This window comes from Haliaeetus albicilla, chromosome 13 (assembly GCF_947461875.1).
Source record: "Haliaeetus albicilla chromosome 13, bHalAlb1.1, whole genome shotgun sequence".
Lineage (NCBI taxonomy): Eukaryota > Metazoa > Chordata > Aves > Accipitriformes > Accipitridae > Haliaeetus > Haliaeetus albicilla.
Genome location: NC_091495.1, coordinates 15602998 through 15622454, shown reverse-complemented (window position 1 = coordinate 15622454; position 19457 = coordinate 15602998). Strand labels below are relative to the sequence as shown.

General features: G+C 40.3%; 1 long non-coding RNA gene across 3 annotated transcripts in view; it reads left to right on the top strand.

Moving 5' to 3' along the window:
* LOC138688590 (uncharacterized) overlaps positions 1-19457 on the top strand; it is a 117653-nt gene that overhangs the window by 58835 nt on the left and 39361 nt on the right. For all 3 annotated transcript variants that reach the window (XR_011327467.1, XR_011327466.1, XR_011327465.1), the window contains one exon: positions 13005-13183. This is a non-coding gene — a long non-coding RNA (uncharacterized lncRNA). The remainder of the gene's footprint in view (positions 1-13004; positions 13184-19457) is intronic.

Sequence of the window (19457 nt, the reverse complement as noted above, 5' to 3'; positions counted from 1 at the left end):
GAGGATCTGGGCCCTCAACCCTATGACCACACAGCAGAAGACAGGATTACCTAAATGAAGTTTGAATAAATAGCAAGTAAGTGTGCTAGACCAGCGGCCATCAATGATCCAACTCCTTTCTCCTAAAAAAAGCCAGCATCATTGTGCTAGCGTTAGAACATCCTTTTGTGATTGAAAACACTTGTAAGGCGGTGCCAGCATGTTGCTGTTTGCATCCAAACAATAATCAAGATCTCACACAGTGATGATTTGTTGTCAGCTATTTTTCCCCCCCGCACTAAACAAGTCTGACACTAGCAGCCCACAAGCTAATTAACTCAAGTATCTGGCATGGGAATCTACATTATAGCTATCAGCAGAGTATCCACAGAATTGAAATAACCAGCCAGTTGGACTGATGCTTGGGGAGATGAAGAGTGACTCCTTAAGGTAGAAAAAAAGAAAGATGAATATTGATAAACAGGATTTCCACTCCTACCCCCTGCCCCCCAAAGAAACTTATTTATCTTTTTTTTTTTTTTAAACAAAACCTTGGAAGAAAATTTTCTATATTCACTGATTTGAATGCTTCAGACTGAATATTGGTCACTTGTACTTTTAATTTCTTATGACTTTCTATCTCTCTTTTCAACCTTTCTGGTTTACCTTTAGCCTGTTCTTAACACACAGAACTGGGTTCTGGCATCAGTTTGCTTTTGGTATCTGCACAGGTTCTTGATGAGACAAGATTGTGGGATGCCTTGCTGTTCAAACACTTTTTGTTGCTCCCTCGGGGTACTGTTGACAACACATGCTTATGGGACAATCAGAATTCAGAAACAGCAAAAGTTTTAGGAATTCAGCACTGTTGGTAAAGCGTTGCAGTAGGCTGGAAGAGTTGAGGTGTCCAAGATGAAAAAGTAACAAGAACAAACTGAATGAACAGGACGTTAATATTTTGACACCTTGTCAAGTTGCCCATGTTTCAGGGTTTTTTTCTGCATGTCTTACAGAATTAGAACACTCATCTGGTTTGCTATTACTCCCACTGTATTCAAGCAGAGCTATGGATTCTCAGTCCCTTTAAGAGTGGGACCTGAGTTGTCTTCTAAGCAGGGAAAAATGCTGCAGTAGTATCCTCTTACCACTGTAACACTGAAAGTGAACTTTTTTTTAAAAAATACACGATCATGTGCCTCATAATGAGCAAGAAATACACAGAGATAGGTCTATACAGAAAGCCTAGTTTATTAACCATAGGCAGGTCCCAGGAGAGCTGATGGAGGCATATATTTTTTAGTTAAAGCAAGTTAGATCTCTTCTGAGCAGACAGGCAAGAGCTGTTGGGTCCATATCCATTAAGGAATTTAAGCATTTGGCTCACAGGGTCATATTTACACACCAAAATTAAATACTTTGAGCACTGTTTGATAGAGAGTCATTTTAGTCAGTAAGAGGCTCTTGAGAATCACAGGTCAGCCAGAAAATATGCAGAAGAGAGGGCTGCTTCTGAAAACTTGGCAATTTGCTAAGTGTGTCTCCACAAAGTCAGGTGTTTCTCACCAAACTTGTGGTGCAGCGATCTGTTCCCATCCCACCTATCTTTTGTATAGCAGATACTGGCATAGAATAAGGGGTCAAAAAGATATTTCTTACCTTCACAGCCAGAAGAGTTAGAGATGAATCATTCTGTTAAAACTGAATTTATTGTGTAGAAAGGGAATACAAGATTCATTAACTCCCAAGAGAGTATAAGCAGAGGGATAATGACTCCTCAGACCTGCAAGGAATGTACTCCCTTGGAGCAGGGGAAGCCTGAACAGCTGTTTAAATCAGTAACGAGAATATCCCCAGTTACAATAGCATTGACTAGATTAAGAATTCTGTGTTGGGGCTTGCACCACTCATCAGTTATTAAGGAGGGAGTCTACACTGTCGTTTGAAAGCACCATTACATCAAACAACATGTCATCTTGCAGTCAGTTGAACTAACTCAGTAACAATAATGTAACTGCAGCAGCATTAAGCTCATCTCAAGATCTGAGCATATTTTGCTGAAATCAGTGCTGCGGTGGGCTAAAAGGGAAGAGAGTTAGTGACCCCCCTTTGCTTACTCTTGAGTTCTTAAACCACTGTGAGTGGTCTGGTATTGATAGCCCCCAGATATCTTGGGTCTGATCCATTATGGCCAGTCCAATTTTCCTTCAAGGGAAGCTGGGTGTAAATGGTTATGTGAAATTGCACCTTTTGCAAGTCAGAAGTAGACTTGGGACTGGCTTTACCCATTCACCCTCTCCAGATTTGAATTTATCTCAGCTTCTTGGCTAATTTCAAACAATGACTAAACAAAGAAGGGAAAAAAAACCCCAAAATGAAAACAAACCACCATAAGCTGGAACTTTTGTTGTCTTGCCACTGTTTAATTGGGGCTTGACATGAAAATTTAGTTGTACATCTGTGGCAGTGTTAAATTACGTTTCTTAAGAAATAACTTTTGCAGCAATGTATATGCTTTCTCCTGCTCACTTCTGCACTGAGCTATAAGGTTTCACTACAGCATTCCCTTCCAGGTTGCTGCTGTGTGATCAGAGTGTTAATCATCAAGTGAATTTCTGCTTCTGCTGGGCCTTCCACAGTCTTTTCATTTTTATTTTTTTATTTCCTAAGCATTGCTTTCATCCTGCCTTGGGTCATTTACTATTATTCAGTTAATTCACTCTAGCAGGGTGGCAAATGAGACTGGCACCAAAGGTATGTATGCCTGCTGCTGATTCCCAGCACTTTTTAATGTCATAATTGCACCAGAGAACATTGTGAAAATGAAGTTCATCCTTGTAAAATAGTATGTGTGAGCTATATGGAAAGTGATCATGAGTAAATCCACATCAGGTATTGGCCATTAAATAAACAGATTAAATTAAAGGAAGTTAGTTTATGTGGAGTCTGTCAGTTGCATGTGTCAAACCTGAAATGATCGAGTTGAACAAAGCCTGGCATGCTGTTATATTTTTATAAATATTTTCTGTTAGAGGATAACTTCTTAAAACAACAGCAAAAAGAAATGTTGCATGCAACAGTGATTTGAGAAGGTCCCATTGTTCCCATTTGCTCTTGCTTGCTCTCTCCCTTGTACCTGTCGTAGCCTAAACATTTGAAAGTTCCTAACTAGATTCTGCAAGTCTGTGTATAGGAGAGACAAAGGCTTCTCCTATAGGTGCAAGTGTCCTAAAACTCAGAGGCACAAACTCCTCTGAAAGAGATACCACCTAGTTTCAGACTAGCCACATTTGGTAACTATTTGGGCTAGGTCTGTTAAAGTCTCCAAAGAAATGTCTTTAGGAGTTGCACATCCTGATTGCAGTGTGGACATAGTGTGAGTCAGTCATGAGACATCCTGCGTGTATTATGAAACTACACAAGGATTCAGATCAGTATGCACATCAGGGTAGTAAGTGCAATCATGCCTTAATGCATGTCTGTGCCTAGAGACGTGTTGTGAAGTGTCTTCAACAAGAAGACCCCACCAATATTTTTACAGCTTACGTTAAATTCTCTAACAGGCTGCTGAATGATTTAATAAAGTTTTTTTAAGATGACATAACCGTTCTGCAAACAAAGTGCCACGTACTTTATAGCTTAACACTAAGGAAGGCGAGGTGAGGGCATGTCAGTAAAGAAGATCTTCCCATTTTGTGATTTAAAGTTGATTCCTGTCACAAAGTTTATTCTGCTACTTTGCTGAAAGCATAGTTTTGTCAGATTCCCTTCAATTTCCAGGAGACGATACTCTAAGATATGCTGTTACCTTCATCCAGAGAGTGAGAAATAAAATTGTTTAGAGCAAGGATGAAGCAGCACAACTCTCCTGTGAACCCATGATTGTCATTGCATTTATTGTGTGTCATTGTACATACATGGGTACTGCATTATAGTCATTCCCAATGTTAAGAGATCAGGATCCAACACGTGTTCACATCTTTTATCTCTCTACACTCAACTTTCTGCAAATGCAGGACTCCAGATAGATGAGCTGAGTTTATTAATGAAAATTAGTTTATTCATTAAAAAAACAAAGCAAATGCTAATTCAAGGGTTACTATACTCTGCAGTTACAGCACATGGACAAATGGAAATGCCCGTCTTGCTAACTTGATTGTCTGTAGTGCTTATATATGTTTTAACCACGGTTCCTCAAAAGGAGCAGAATGCATAGTTCTCCATGTTAACTGCTCCTTGGGGGAAAATGACTGTGCTGAGCAAAAGCAGTGTTGGTATGGCCCAAGGAGTGAGATGTGTTGCAGTCTCAGCACCAGCTTTGCATACAGGAAAGTCAGTGGGAGTGCAAGCAGTTTAAATGTAGGAAAAATCCAATTGCCAGTAGTCATCTGATCACTTACAATTACTCTGAAATTAAAAATTAAAAATACATCACATTGAGGCACTGATATATAACCTTGGCATAAGGATGTACTTTTGGCAGAAGTATACTGTAAACACATAGTAAATGGAAAGCCACTGCCTTAAGGAGCTATCAGACTTGGGTTTATTACAAGATGCAATTAGAGAAGGAAACAAACAAATGGATAGGAGCTGAAACAGAGAAGGATGTGGGAAGAATAGTGCAAGCATGCTTTTTCATAGACAAGCTGTGTGCATAATATCACAGAGAGCAAGGAGGCCCTGGGAGTCTCCTGCTTCATGTTGTGGCTTATTTAGGCACAACTCCCATAGACTTCAGAAAGCGTTTTGTCTTAAACAGAACCAAGGAAGGGAAATTGGGGCTCGTCAGAAAATGATGATCAAGTATATACAAATGAATCGATGTGCTTCCCACTATGCTGGCTTAATGTTGCAAAGAAAAGCAAAGCTTGGGAGGAAAAAAACCCCAGCTTTTTATAATTATAGATCTGTTTGAGTTAGCCTGAGCCCTCCCCTTTCCTTCCTTTACCTTCCACTTCTCCTCCCAAAATAATAACACATTTTGCCAATAATTTTGAGGAAGTCGCAGTGGGCCAGATGGAATTCAGAGAGAGGGATCTAATGGAGTTTCATTTCATTCTTCTTTCTCCTGCTTTTTCCCCTCCCTTGATTTTCTACTTGTGATTTCTTTCTTTGGCTTATTGCATGACATGGAGGTGGTGAGGTAAAAATAGAAGTAATGGTACTACCACTGTTTGTTTCTATTAGCGTTTACATGTGAAATGAAGGCATTTTGGAAGAGAACCAGACTGGCCAGTAAAACCTTTCACCCTCATAAACTGTACATTTGGTTTGACTTTGGCTTAGATCCCAGAACTTGTCACAAGCTTTATTATAAAGCTGTAGTTCAGCTAGAGTTTTGTTAGCTTTATTACAACAGCTCCACTCCTCAAAAAAAAAAGAGAAAAAGAAAGAAAGAAAGGAAAAGCAAGCAAGCAAGGAAGGCTTTTGTTCATTCTGAATGCTTTTCACATTCTGGAGAAAATACACTAGAAAATGCAATTAGTCAGATAACTGGCCAGCATCAATCATCAGAAAATAAATGAAGTTTATCTAAAATTTACAAAAATTATACATCACCTCCTTAAAATAGTCAAAGAGTGACTAATCATATAAACAATAAGGCAGCCACCAACAGTGAAGCATGTTACGACTTCTGAGAAAGCACAGGCCTAGCACTGCCAAAGAAGAGTCTACAGATCAACTGGAGAATGATATGGACATCTGGAGAGAAGATGCATGCTACACTTCAAGAGGAGATTTTTTTTTTCTTTTTATATGCTTTCCCAAAGGGGTAGTTTAGCTTTGCCTGAATTTACTCAGGGAATATATAAGGAAAAAAAGAAGAGGAGGAAAAGGAATGTGTTACACAATACACAATTATAAAACTATTGGTCTCATCCTGCTTTCATGCACCCTGTGTCTCTCATGCACAGAACCCCCTTGGTTCAGGACCAAGTACACATGAGAGCAGTATAGGATTTTCACAGTGGTAATGGGATTTAAGGTGACTGCTTTATACCATAAGCATTAATGAATTTTTAAAATCTGTTACTGCAGATTGAACAGTTATTGAGAGGATATGTAGAACAGCTCTGAAAGATCAGTTAGTTCATAGCACTTGGCTGGAATTTGAAACATGGTCTTGTAGCTAAGGGACTAATTTGAGACACAGAATATCTAAGTTTGACTCTTGTTCCTGTCAGTCAGTTCCCATGTGATCCTTGAGTGACTTTTACACTACCTATATTTCAATTCCCTGTTGAGGAAATGGTGACCAGAAATTCTTATCTGAGTCTAGTTTAGACTAATTTAAAAAGTTTAGTTTGGTCTTCTAGTGTAGAAAATTTTATTCTTTAAAACTTCTTGGATCAGGAACAGTTAATTGGCTATGAGGCCTTGATTTTGATTGGAATTTATAGAAAGCAGACTCTTAAAATGTATTTGATTCCTCCAAAATGCAAACAAGCACATCAACTCAATTTTTGCACAATACTTTGGTGTCTAATCCCAACAGAAATAATTACAACCCTGCACTTTTCAATGTAGCACCACACTGATGGTGATTCCTTGTTCTCCCATTGGAAAAGACAAATTCACAAAATCTTGACATTCCCAGAGAACCTATTGAACTGAGTCCCATGTCTCCTTCAGTAATTGCTGTCCAGGGCTGTCTGGAACCAGGGTACCCAGGGAGCAGGACTACCTGAAAATCTCTCTTCCCAAGCAAAATGTTTAGTGTTTGGATGTGAGCAGTATTTTTTGTGGAGGAAGAAAATACATTTTCTTATTACTACTCTTGGAAAGCAAGTGATTTGGCTCACCAGCAGTTAAGCCTGGCTCCCATGCCAAGGCCATGGTTGGTAATGGCTGCAGGCTGCTTTGGTACTGTCTGAATCCTTCCTGTGGATCGGGGCTGAAAGCTTCACCTTGCTGGGACCAAATATGGACCTGGTGGAATCATTGTCATCACCGGTGAGTAAATCACTGCCAGAACTTGTCCTCCACTCCTTCCTGGAGAACAGCATTGCCTGGTGGTGCTTTGCTATGGGTCATCTAATGGAAAGTTAGCCACTCCACTATACTAGTGCATTAGTGATGTCCATCAACAACCTATTGAAGTAAGAATTTGTGTAGCAGAGGAAAGTTGTATGCAAATGATCGTTAGCTTTAGTGAAGTAGGAAAATCAGTTATGTACAAAGTGCCATGTAATACCTTGCTACTGAATTTAAGTTCACAAGCAATGTGTGCAACTCTCAAGAAGTCTTTGGTAAACACTGATTTGTAAATTTTAATCTGATAATCAGGAATTTTCAAACTAGACTTGAAAGTCTGCTTCAGTTACAAGTAAAGAATGTAGAAGTAAAATTATGAAGGACTTGCATCTATTGATAAGAGAAAATTAAAATGCAGGATGAAACTAAGGGCCCACTGCTGTATGACATGGCACGTATTCTGTGAAGTGTTGAGGATGAGATTGTTTTAACAGTCAGCGGGAGTCAAAGCCTCAATACCTCTAAAAATCTGTCTCTCTGTGCTTTACATTCTTATTGCTTTCTTTGAGGGGGAGGGAGGTTTGAAGGTCACAGAATCTGGCCATTTGTGTAACCAGAACCAGATGATTAATTACTTTTTTAGGGATTTTGTTCCTCTGAAAATTTTATCCCAGAAAAGCACGAGGACACACAAAGTCTGTGGTTGAAAGAAAATTATATTAAGATTACAGAAATATTGTACGTCACAGTTCTATGGGAAGTGGCTTTTCATTGTTTAGCATAAGAGGAAGAAATACTAACAAGTCAGGCTACACAGCTGGGGTTTGTGCTGTGTAATAAGCTCCAAATAAAAGAGTTTTATAACAAACCTTTAAATATTGCACCCAAGCTGAAAGTATGTATATTGGAAAGTCTCAGACTGAAAAGAAAACAGTTAGACAATTAACATTCGAAGTAGATTAACTGTCATTTTAGCTTAAAAAAAGTCCCACCCCATTCTTTCATGCTTCCCCCTCCAAAAAATTTGGAACTCATCACTGGAAATATCACCTCAAAAATCTTTTTCTGCTTTCTATTATTTAAACCAGAGATGTATGTACTCGTTTGAGCAAAATAAGAATGAATCTAATTTTTTTCTTAAATCAGAAACAGATCCAGATGAGGATTTCAAAATTATGAGAACACTTTTTTATTTAGGTTTCTGTGCATTTAAGTTCTAGGAAAAATGCTGATTATTGTCAAATGTTGAAGACTAGGTCGCAAAGCCCATGGAAACTGCTGGGAAAACTGCAAACAATTTTGATGTGCTTTGAATCAGGCCCTTTCTGGAACAGTCCCTGGACATAACGCATGGGATGGGCTGAAACATATCTCGTTGTGCTGCTCCAAAGGCTCTGTTTATCATGGCAAACTGACAGGTTTGAGCACCGTCACACAGTCTGTTTCCTTCTTTGCACTTTGTTTGGCCCAGTTTTGGCCTGGGCTGACCAGCTGCTCCCAGTTAATAACCAAACATCATTTGGGTGACTACTGCGGACCTAAGGCTCTTCCCAAGAGGTACATGGATGTGGCAACTGGGTTTAGGTACAAAGAGGAGGGCTGGTTGTGTGAGTCCAGACTGTGCTAATGCCATTCATCCTCAGAGCCAGAGAGTGGTTCCGGACACATTAACAGACCAAAGGTTTAGCAGAAGGGAGGTTTCCGTCAACTCTTATCCAAAAAATCACTTTTTTTCAATGAAGTCCCTCTGTTTTCAGCTGGGTTTACTCTGGAACACTATTTTTTGTAGTTTCTCATTTCCCCTCTCATTTCCTCTAAGCTAGTTCAGCATGTGAGTTGATCACAGCAGCAACTGGGTATGGAGAGAGCTAAGCAATGCTGCAACGAACAGAATTATGAAGAATTCATGCTGTCTTCTGCAGGTCCTCTTCTGTGTGTACAAAATCCCATACATGAGCATGAGCCACTCTGAGCCCGGCCGAGGAAACACAAAGGGGCTGGGGCCATACCAGGCATTTGCTTCCCCAGAGCTTGGCTGGCCTTGGTTGAATGCTGTTTTGCAGCCTCCCATCCGGGCTGGGAGAGAGGGGGTGAGCAGCAGTGTCCTGTCCTCCAGGCTGAGCCACTCCACAGCTCCCTTAGAAAAAAGCAAATCCTCAGCTACTTTTCTTACTGGACTGCTTTTTGGTGGTTTTGTCTTGCCCTTCCTCAGCACCGGGAGCTGGCTGAGCCCAGTACTTCTAAAAGCTCCTTCTTCATGAGTGCCACTGAATGGGCTTTTTACAAGGTAAAGTTTGACCTAAGGCTTTTGATATTCTGAATGGAATCCCTTTACAATGAGTGGCATTACATGAAAAGGACAATTCTGTTCTCTCACTGGAGTGAGATCAGAATTAAGGTCTCTGCAATTTTTCTGTCCACTGTAGCTTTGATATAACACAATCCCCCTGATGCTTTTGGTGCTGATAAATAAATGTATTTATATGTTGTGCTCTTACATTCTTAGTACTAACTGAGGCAACAGAACAATAACATACTCTTGTCAATACAAGCACTGCCCTGGGAATTGACTAATTAACATGAAACTCAGCCCTGCAGGGACATTTCCAGGTTCATTTTTTGCTGCCTCAGCAAACTATAGGGTTTGGGCTGTTAACTACTTTCAGATGCTCTTTGTCTTTCAAGAAAGAAATAAAGAACATCCACATTGCTTTAGGCAAGTTAATGATTCTACAGAACACTTACCTTTTTACCATATGCCTCAAGACAGATTAAAATCCTGAAGGACCTAAGGATTATATACCACGTATAGTCCTTTGGCAGAAAAACATGTATTCTGAACTAAAAGTGAATGGCTGATTGTGACGTTTATATTCATTGTTTTTCCAGAACTGCATACTGAGGATGTTTGATTTTACTCAAAATAATCCCAAAGCAGAGTTTTTGTAGGTGCTTTGATTTCTCAGGGTCTCTTAAGGTTATGACAAGCAGTTCACAGTGGCTACTGAGAAAGTTGGAGAAACTTGCATAACCACTTCTGTAAAATTAGAAGAAAATCTGGCCTAACTTAGCAAAGAGGAGATGTGCCTAAAATATTGAGAAACACATACTACTTGTCTTTTGTACATGAGCATATTTGTTTATGTGAATTACTTACTTTTCATTCACATTCTTTTCCTTGGACAACAATAGTTTCTTGTCTACAGGAAAAATGAGAGAGAAAAGAGAAAGAAATTCAAATGAAATTAAATTTGAATCTCACAGGTAAAGAAAACCTCATTGTTTTTATTCATTTTCTCTAGCTCTCTAGAGCAAATGGCTTTCCTCCTTGTACTCTTTGTCTGTTATTATTAATTATTATTATTAATCTATTATTAATATACATGCCTGCCCATTGCTGCTATCTATGAATGAACAAAATCACATTCTGTGGTTCATAGAAATCATCTGTAGAAAGTAACAATAGAATAATTTTCAATTAGAGGGTTGAAAACTCTTTAATAGGTCCTCAAGTGCTACAGCTGAAACGACTCAGAAGTTACATTTGAATGAGCACAAATACTTTCAAAGTGTTTTGTAAGAGCAGAAAAATAAGCATATGTGCAAAGTCCACGTTTGAGAAAGGCAATGCTACAGTACATGCAGATACATGCAATATTCATAATTCTGTTTTGTACACACATTTGCTTGTTGGTGCATGAATATGCTTTTTTTGTGAGTGCACTTCAGGCATGATTATCAGAAGCCTCTGTGTATATATGACTGTGTGTGCCTATCAGGACAAGTATTTAGGTTGCCCAAACCTATCTGATCCCAGTGTATAGGCTTCACAAACTTTACCCACTTGGAGTAAAATTTTACATTATGTATGTCTGCTTGCACTTTTTTTGCTGCAAATTTCAAACACAATAGTTCAATGTTTGCTAAAAAAGGAAGAGAAAAACCCTAAGAAAACACATACTGTTTCACTCAATCAGACATACTGGAAAGGTTTAATTTGTGTCACTGTGGCTTTTAGGTTTCAGAACAGCAAAGTGGATTGAGGGGAACTTTGCACTGAACTAGGAGAACTTAAATCAGGAAGGTGGGGGAAAGTGAAATCTGATAGGGAGCCAGCAGGTAGCCAGGACTCTCTGGGCACGGTGACTCCTAAGAAAAGAGAGACTCTTACAGTGAGAGTTGAGTGACCACAGGATGAGGAGTCAGAAGCAGGGGAAAGGAAAGATTACTACAGCAGTATTTTGAAGAGGACGAGGCAGCAAGGGTCAGTCCTGGGGTGATCAGAAAAAAACCCCAGCCTTTGTGCCCCTCTAGCACTTGGAACTGCACCAAGTGTCTGTGAAAATCACTGAAGAACTTTATTTCCTCTCATCCCCATCTACACGAGCACTAGCAATTTACTACTGCCACTATCTACTATGACAACTGTCATGCTAATTGTAGAGATCTGTGCGATGGATTTCAGTGTTTCCAGCACTGCTGATTCTGGGAGTCAGCAAATGCAAAGATGCCAAAAATAAGCTGACGAAATCTTAGTGTTCTTCTTTATTTCCATGCAATTATATACCACTCTCACCGTCAGTAGAATAACTTTTTATACATTTAGTCTGCTTTTACTATCCTGAAAAGCTTAAGGAAAGCTAGGCATAGGCAACTAGGTTTTATTTAACTTTTCCCTAGAGATTCCTCCCTGCATGCAGCAACAGTGGCTCTCTGTCATATAGCTACAGTATTCTAAAACAGAGGGGACACTGCATTTTGCCTTTACTGTCAGGAAGTGTCAGAAGTATTAATAGCATAAATTTTGCTAGCTAGCTAAAATTCTCACAGTGCAATCTTGTGCATCAGCATTTTTTTAACACAGATGGTCATTTATGTAACACTGTTGAAAATTGTGGCTGTGTTCCACAGCAACAGGAAAATGGGATACATCTGCACTGTGCAGGGAAAAATACAAATGAACTAGAAGCTATGAAAACATTTAAATTACAGGGAAACAGGGCTGCGATAAGCCCTCGACTACATGAGCAGGAAGAGAGTGTCAGCCTCACCCATGCCCTGAAAAAATGGTCACATTTATGGGCTACTCTATTGTACTGAGTGGAAGTTTGTTTATGTGGGACCTTCCTTCCCTCAGGACTTCCTCTGAGAGGAAATGTCGTCACTATTCAGTAGGGGTCAATTGTTATGTATTCAAAACTCAAACATAAAATAGTATCACTGAATGCAACAAAGTAGAAAGGAATAAATAAGATTTCTCGATTTACATATTTAGAAACACTTACAACAGTTATTCTTGCTCACCAATACTTTCAGAGAGTTGAGAAAAATCATAGAAGTGGAGTAGCTAGAATAATACTGTTTTACAAGTATCCCAAACACTACTCAGTATTTCATGAGTCTCACCTTCTTCAGCTCTGCTACTTCTCTATGGCTGATGTGGGAATATGTTTCAAATGGAAGAAGGCTAAAAAGACTGCAGCCTTAAAACAGGGATTATGCTCTTATGGGACTACTTGGCCAAGTCTGGTCTGTGTCTGGGATCAAACTGCTTTGATGCTTGCAGCTTAGATGTTCCTTGAGATACATTTTTTTATCATGATAAAACAGGAATATTGTTTGAGATAAAAGAGCTAATATTAGTGTTGCTTTCCCTTTGCCATTGGCATTGTGTTGTCAGTCAAATGAAATAACTAGAAGAAACTTGTGGGTGGGGTATATGCTGAGGTCTTGGAGTGATAGAATGATCCCATTGCTCATCCTCACAGTAAAAAAGTTTTTTTGTTATATTTAAATGGCATTTTCTGTATTTCAGTTTGTGCCCATTGTCCGTGTGCTTTTATCAAGCTCACAGTAACTGTGCTGTTTTGACACCAGCTTTACTGGAAAGGTGCTGAGTACCAACCAGACAAAGGCACACTCACAGGCGTGGTTAGTTCTGGTCTGTTCCCCACTCACAAGAGGCGTTTTGTAAACTGTTCTCTCTTAGGTGAGTAGACTTTGTCTCCAGACATGTATTGGCTCACACTTTCTTATCCATTTTGCATTAGGCTATGGGACGCCTAAAAACAAAGGAACGTTGGGAACTGACTGGCATGCAGAGCAGTCTGCAGGGCACATTTGTGTCCAGAAGAGGCACCCCAACCATGACCAAGTCTCTTGACATCCTGTCTCTTGAAGTTTCAACCGCCACGAAGTCCTCTTCCCTATTGCATGGTCTATGCTAGAAGTAAGTTGCCTATCCTTTCTCGGACAAATTTTCCTGAGTGTGCAGTAAAACAGTCAAGGGGGCAAGAAGATGTCATTTAGTCTTTCCAGTGGAGCACTTAAGAATTCTCCTCCAAGGACAGGATATAACATAAAGCACATCACAACATTAGAAACTGGTGTCAACCTGGTTAAAGCTCTGTTAGCTAAAGCACCATAGTCCTAAACTGATTTTATCCCAGCTAGATACCTGGTCCAACATGTTTTAGTCAGTTCCTCCTTCCTTCCTCCCTTTCTCTGCCTCTTTCTCTCCCTCACTCCCCCCTCCCTCATGCAGGGACTACCCAGGTTTTCAGCCTCTCAGTGAAGGAATCAGTGGAGGGGCTTCCATTTCGCACACGTACATGTAACTTTTCTGCCAAGCCGTGCGGCCGGGGCAGCTCGGGCTCCGGCCGTGCCCCGGCCACCAGCCCCTTGCACCATGTCGCCTGTGAGGCAGAAATTCCCACCATGAGAATCTCGCCTCTGTGTTGCACAACAAAGGCCACCGCATTGTCTCCCTGTTAAGCGGGTGTTAAAATGCGCATATGTTGCCAGGGCTATTGCATATGAGGGTCCATTTAGGAAGCAGTGGTTTTTCCCGACCGCTGACTGCTCTGAATCCCCTCATATTAGCACATTAGCACACATGCGGGCCTTCTTATCAGATTAGCTACAGTTGTCACAGATTAGTTCACCCTGTAAAGGAGCCGCAAAGGTACCTTTGACCATTCATTCAAAAGAGCCAGAAAGGTTTTTTTCTTGTCTTCAACCATCAGAGTGCAAAGCAAATTAAAGGGAAAGTCTCTCTCTCTCTCTCTCATTTTGGTAACAGGATAACTAAAGGATAGGTGTTAGGGTGGAATACACAGAGAGACATTAATGGGTACCTAATATTCATCTAGAAAATATTTATTTAAGCCCTTGAAAACATTTATGTGTTTTCTTTCCTCACCAACGTCTTTCCTCAGCAATAGTCTTTTGAGAAATTACCTTTCTGAAGTTCAAAGTTGCTTTTTTAATGTTTTGCTTCTCCTCCCCCCGCCCTCCCTCTCCTTTTTTATTGCAGTTAATTTGCAGTGCTGTTCAATGATCACTATTCTGCAGATTGGGGGTGGGGGAGAGGAAAAGACTTGCTAGTAGCTCGTTACATTATTTATTTAACCCATCTTGCTCCTTAAAAGGTTGTGATAGCTGGTAAAATAAACAATGACTCAAAATACCTTCAGCATGTCTTGCAGTCTACACAGGCATTGAGACTGAGCCTAGAGAAGACATAACACCTTGGAAGTGTAGTGACAGCAGAGATTTCAACAGTCATCTCTGAATGAACTTGGCGGTAAAGGAAGCCTAGAAAGTTACAAAAACATATAGCTGAAATAGCTGGTTAGCATTCACACCTTTGGCACAAAAAAAATTATGAAAGGAAACTGTGGCGGGGAAGGAATGCAGCAATTCCTTACACCTGGGTGCTTTCTAGGGGAGGTGTTCTACATCCTTGCTGCCAGGTGTAGCATTACTGTGCTCAGTCTGAGCTTGTCCACCTCTAGAGATTAGCTCTGCTGCCTGCATATGGGAGACAGAGGGGACAAACCCAAGACAAAAGTGCTTTTTCACGACTCTTCCCTTTGTCATATGGGTGAGAGTAGACCTGCAATCTCCACTCATTGGTCTAGTGCAGAATATTTTATTTAGGAAATGAAGAAGAAATCAAAAACTGAACTGTGACTTTTTTCTGATTGCAGGTAACCAAACTGCAGTATCATTAGTAGGTCTTTAATTGGTAACTCTTCATTCAGCTTCTCCCACCAATACTGGAGCACAATCTTAGCAATATTGTTTACTCGTCTGTTTCTCCGCACAGCCTTAAACCTGGCTGGTTCAATGTGCTGTGTTTGTAAACAGTAGAAAGTACAATAGATCATTTGTAAGGGCACTAGCACCCGTTACCAGGGGCTGGAGTTTCAGTGCTTCTGAGCAAACAGCCTGACTATGCGTTCTCAAGTGCATGCAGTCGTACTCTTCTAAGACTACAACTTTAGGCTCAGAGCATGGACTTTTTGGTCCTGGAATAATTTCTGACAGCTAAATTCTAAAATACTCCCAGCCTAGCTGTGGCTTACTTTGTAGATCCTGTTGAAATGCAACAATATTTCCACTACAGTCATTTTTTATTTCATTGTTTTCAAACCATAGTGCCACACCAATAAGAGAGGGCTGTGAAGGATGTGGCAAAACCATCCCTTAGAGCCCTATGTCAAGAAAACTTACATCACTGATGGTGCTTCCCAGCTCTAAGTTATAAACAACTCCAATTTATGATCTAGGTAGTGAGGCAACAGCAGTAACAGCAAAGTGGGGTGTATGTGGGAGAAATCAAGCAGTTGCATCCTGCTTTTGCTTTAAGTGGTTCCATCTTATTAGTTGAGGAAAACAGTCTCCATGCTATAAAGTTACCAAAAGAGTTCATTGCGACATCTGTTTCTTCTTTTGTCAGATAGGATGGTAAAACCTTAAATTATTAATTTCCTGTGTTATTTCTGATAAAAAGCATCAGTGTTTATATTTTTATATTTCCACATGCACCTAGTTCAGTATGGTCATTTTAAAATTCTGTTTCGTTATATATATAAATATATATATGGTGTTAACTGATTTGTTCCAGTTTTTAATTTCTCTTTTGAAAGGGTGTGATATGAAAAGGAGCAGTGAAAGTAGAACTGTAGCGCTCAAACAGATTCTTTCCCTATCAATCTAGAAATGATTTTCTGCGTTTCAGTGAAAAATAGTTATTCAGTCCTCTGCTGACACCTTTCAAATGTACCCACTGTGACCCTAGGTAGCTTATGCACCAACTTTAGTCATTGATCTGAATTTAGCAAAGCCGTTTTGTTGATGATCCTTCTGTCTTTATCCCAAAGCAAGAAAAAAGCTGCAGAGCTAAAGGCCTAAATTCACAGTAGTTACATCTCTCTTTCTTCCTTAAATAAGCACATAGGAGTCTGGGTCAGAGTATGAATCTTCTGTTTCCATTAGTTATTGTTACTGTGTTGTCCCAAGCATCACCTGTCTTGCTAGTGTGAGTAAAGAGTCCCAGTTCGAGAGACCCTGTTGAATGTGAAAGTGCTGATTTTCACACAGTCCTCTTCACTTAATTAAGTGCTGTCTGCAGCAGCATTTTGGTGCTAAGGATGTAAATTAGAGTATTTTCCAGAACCTTGATTCAAATCCAGATAGTAGTCTTCCATGCCCTGAAAACAAAATTTAACCTCAGTCTACTAAATGTTTGATTTTGAGTCTAAATGATGAAACAATCTGTCTTGCTTGCCTTGAGTGAAAGAGACTGGAATTGAGACCTGTGGCATTTTATGCTTTGATTCATGTAACTGAATCCCTGGCAGCTAACCCTGCATCTCATTTCTCTTATGACATTATGGCTTTCTCCCCTTCCACAATCCCAGGCAGCGTGGCAGCCTGATCTGTGAGTTACCGATGCAGTCATGACATATAGCATGTGGGGTCAGAAAACAGTGGGGAGACAACGGCACTGGGAATGGAGATGGAGCGCTGCTGCCTGCTGTGATCCGTGCACGTACAAAGAGCAAGGCTGGACAGCGTGATCCTTGGCAGGAGCCGAGCATCATTGCCTCCCTCCCCCAGCGCTGTCACCTACCCATTTGCTTTTGTCACCTCAAGTACACTGGCACACTGGCAGAGAAGCAACTTGACATGTCTGCATGACACACAGCTTTGACCCTTCTTCAGTTCCTTGACGTAGCTCATAGAAGAAACTTCTTGGCTTTGGTCATTTTATGACCTAGTCAAAAGCAACACACAATTTTATTTGAAATATTGATGAACTTTTAAAAAGTCATTTCTATCAAAATGCCAACAACAACACATTATTGGATTTTTTGAGTTGCCCTTATTTACTTTAACAAGCATCTCCTTATTTTAACACACTGAATTAAACTCAGGCTTCATCAAACTTGAATAGTAAATCAATTATTTTAAATACAGGAGAGCTGCTTCACTTACGAGTCTTTCCCATGCTGATGAACTCCTGCAAGTTCTAGGGCTGCTGACCTGGTCTGGGGAGCCTTGTTCTAATTGATAATGTTGCTTATTGTGAGAACGCTGGCTACGCAAATCCTGACGCTGGGTGTGCAGATTTGCATTCCAATACTTGGAGTGCTCTGTAAGGGTACGTAGGGCTGGTATGCTGCCTCTGGAAGCACAATGGGAATTATGGTTATGTGTCTCTGGGCCAACAATTATTTCCATGTGCTTGCTAAATGAGTGCAGGGAAGGAAGACTTTCCTCTTGTTTAGTCTCTATCAATGTCTTTGGTGCTGTATTGCATTTTAACATAAACGTCCTCCCCCACCACTACCTCAGCCCAGCCCTGTTAGATTTTTTCTGGCTTTCATTAAAACACTAGAGCATGAATAGCTGTGAGTTCACAGGGCTAGAGGGCATATTTGCTGAAGCTGGAATCTTTGGTAAATAACTTGCTGCACTTTTGGAAGTGTTAAAAGTAACTAAGCACCTAATGAACGAGCACCTAAACAATAGAGTTAGTCAAACTAGTCCCATTATTCTTTTTTTCTAGTAGAGGTAAATAAATAGTAAATGTTTTTTCAACCACTATATACTGTTGGCAGCTCAGACTCCCTGCCATACGTGTGTAGGTTCACAGGGCTAAAGAATATGATATTAGTGTATATAGTGCCCTGTCTAGCTATCAAAAGCAACAGGTCTGCAGGCAGACTTAGGCTTTTCCTTCTGTCAGAATAGGCTGGGCTACAAAAATAACAGTATCAGAGCAACAGCTGGCTTAGTCACATAATGCTCTGCTATATAGTCTGGATTTCTTGGTTTCATTTCACTTTCCTTTGTTTTAGAGACAAAAAAGGAAGCCCTTGGGGGAAAAGACTTCCAAGTGTATTGCTTGACCAAAATTAGCTGACTCCAACATCAGCAGCTTTTATTAACTGGAGCTTTAGCATTTCTTTCTCTGAATGTAACATTGACACTGGCACCTCTGTTCAGCCACAGAACTAGTACCAAACAGGGCAGCAGGCTTTCTCATGCTGCTTTTCCAACTGTTGTAGTGTCATCTGCCATGGACTATCTCTAGGGTTAATAGAAAAATCACTCTGTACAGTCATAAACATCCTAGACTCTGCCCTTAGACTGCCCAATTAGGTCTCACTCTGTGCTGTGTGGCTTCTATTTTAGGAAATGGTTTGAGATCACCAAACTGGTCTTCACATTGAAGCAACAAGCATTTGCCAGTGCCAGCTCTACTACAATTTGAAATCTGTGGCCTGTATCAGGGACTGGTGGAGCTACCGTATGGATGGGAAAGGGGGAGAGCTGGACTGTGCAATGGCAGCTCCTCTGTCAAGGGACAAGTACTCCTAGTTATCCCACTCCTGTTACACGGGACTGTGCTAGCTGAGGGCAGCCCAGTTATTGAGCCAGCTGCACCAGCCATCTCATTTCAGAGCACTGTTCTTATGGAAAAGAAACAGTGATCTCCTGATCGGCCATATCAATACGTGAAGTGAGATAAAGCTGTAGTGAAGAAAATACTCCCTGCACATACAGAACAACTTAAAAATTATTGCTGAAAACACACCTTTTAGTTAATAATACTGGCCCCAAATTAGACTGTATTGCTCTTGATAAAAGGGCCATTTCTATTCCTTCAGTCCTTTAGTGGAACATCACATAAAAGAAGAATGAAATGAAGACTAACACTACAAGTTTTATCCAAGGTGCCTGTAATACTGTATATTGGTGATGGATGACTAAATATTTTTAAGTCTTCATAGCATTATGCAGCTCAGCAGAGCATGCTACACTGTCTTCTTTCTTTTGCTTTTTATGCTGAGCTATATGAACAGCCGTCTGGGTTCCTGAAGCAGCAAGTTAAATATTTTGTCTATAAGGTCACTTTTGTTATCACATGTGGTGTTGCAAGGAAATTTCCAACTTAGTTTCAAAATAGCTTTGGCAGAACATAAGTTTCAAGCCAAGAAAGCCTCCTCCTCCTTTTCCCAGCTTCTGTCAACACCCGATCAAGGGTCGGCAAACTAAACCCGGCTCATATGTAGTTGGCTAGCTCATTTTTTTAATTCTCCAGGGACAAAAGCAGACTTCATCGCTAAGATAATGGCCCTCCCTTCCTGCAGTGATTGAGGTCTAGAAGCCCTCTTCTTTGGTGCATTGCATAATCTAGATTTTTGCTT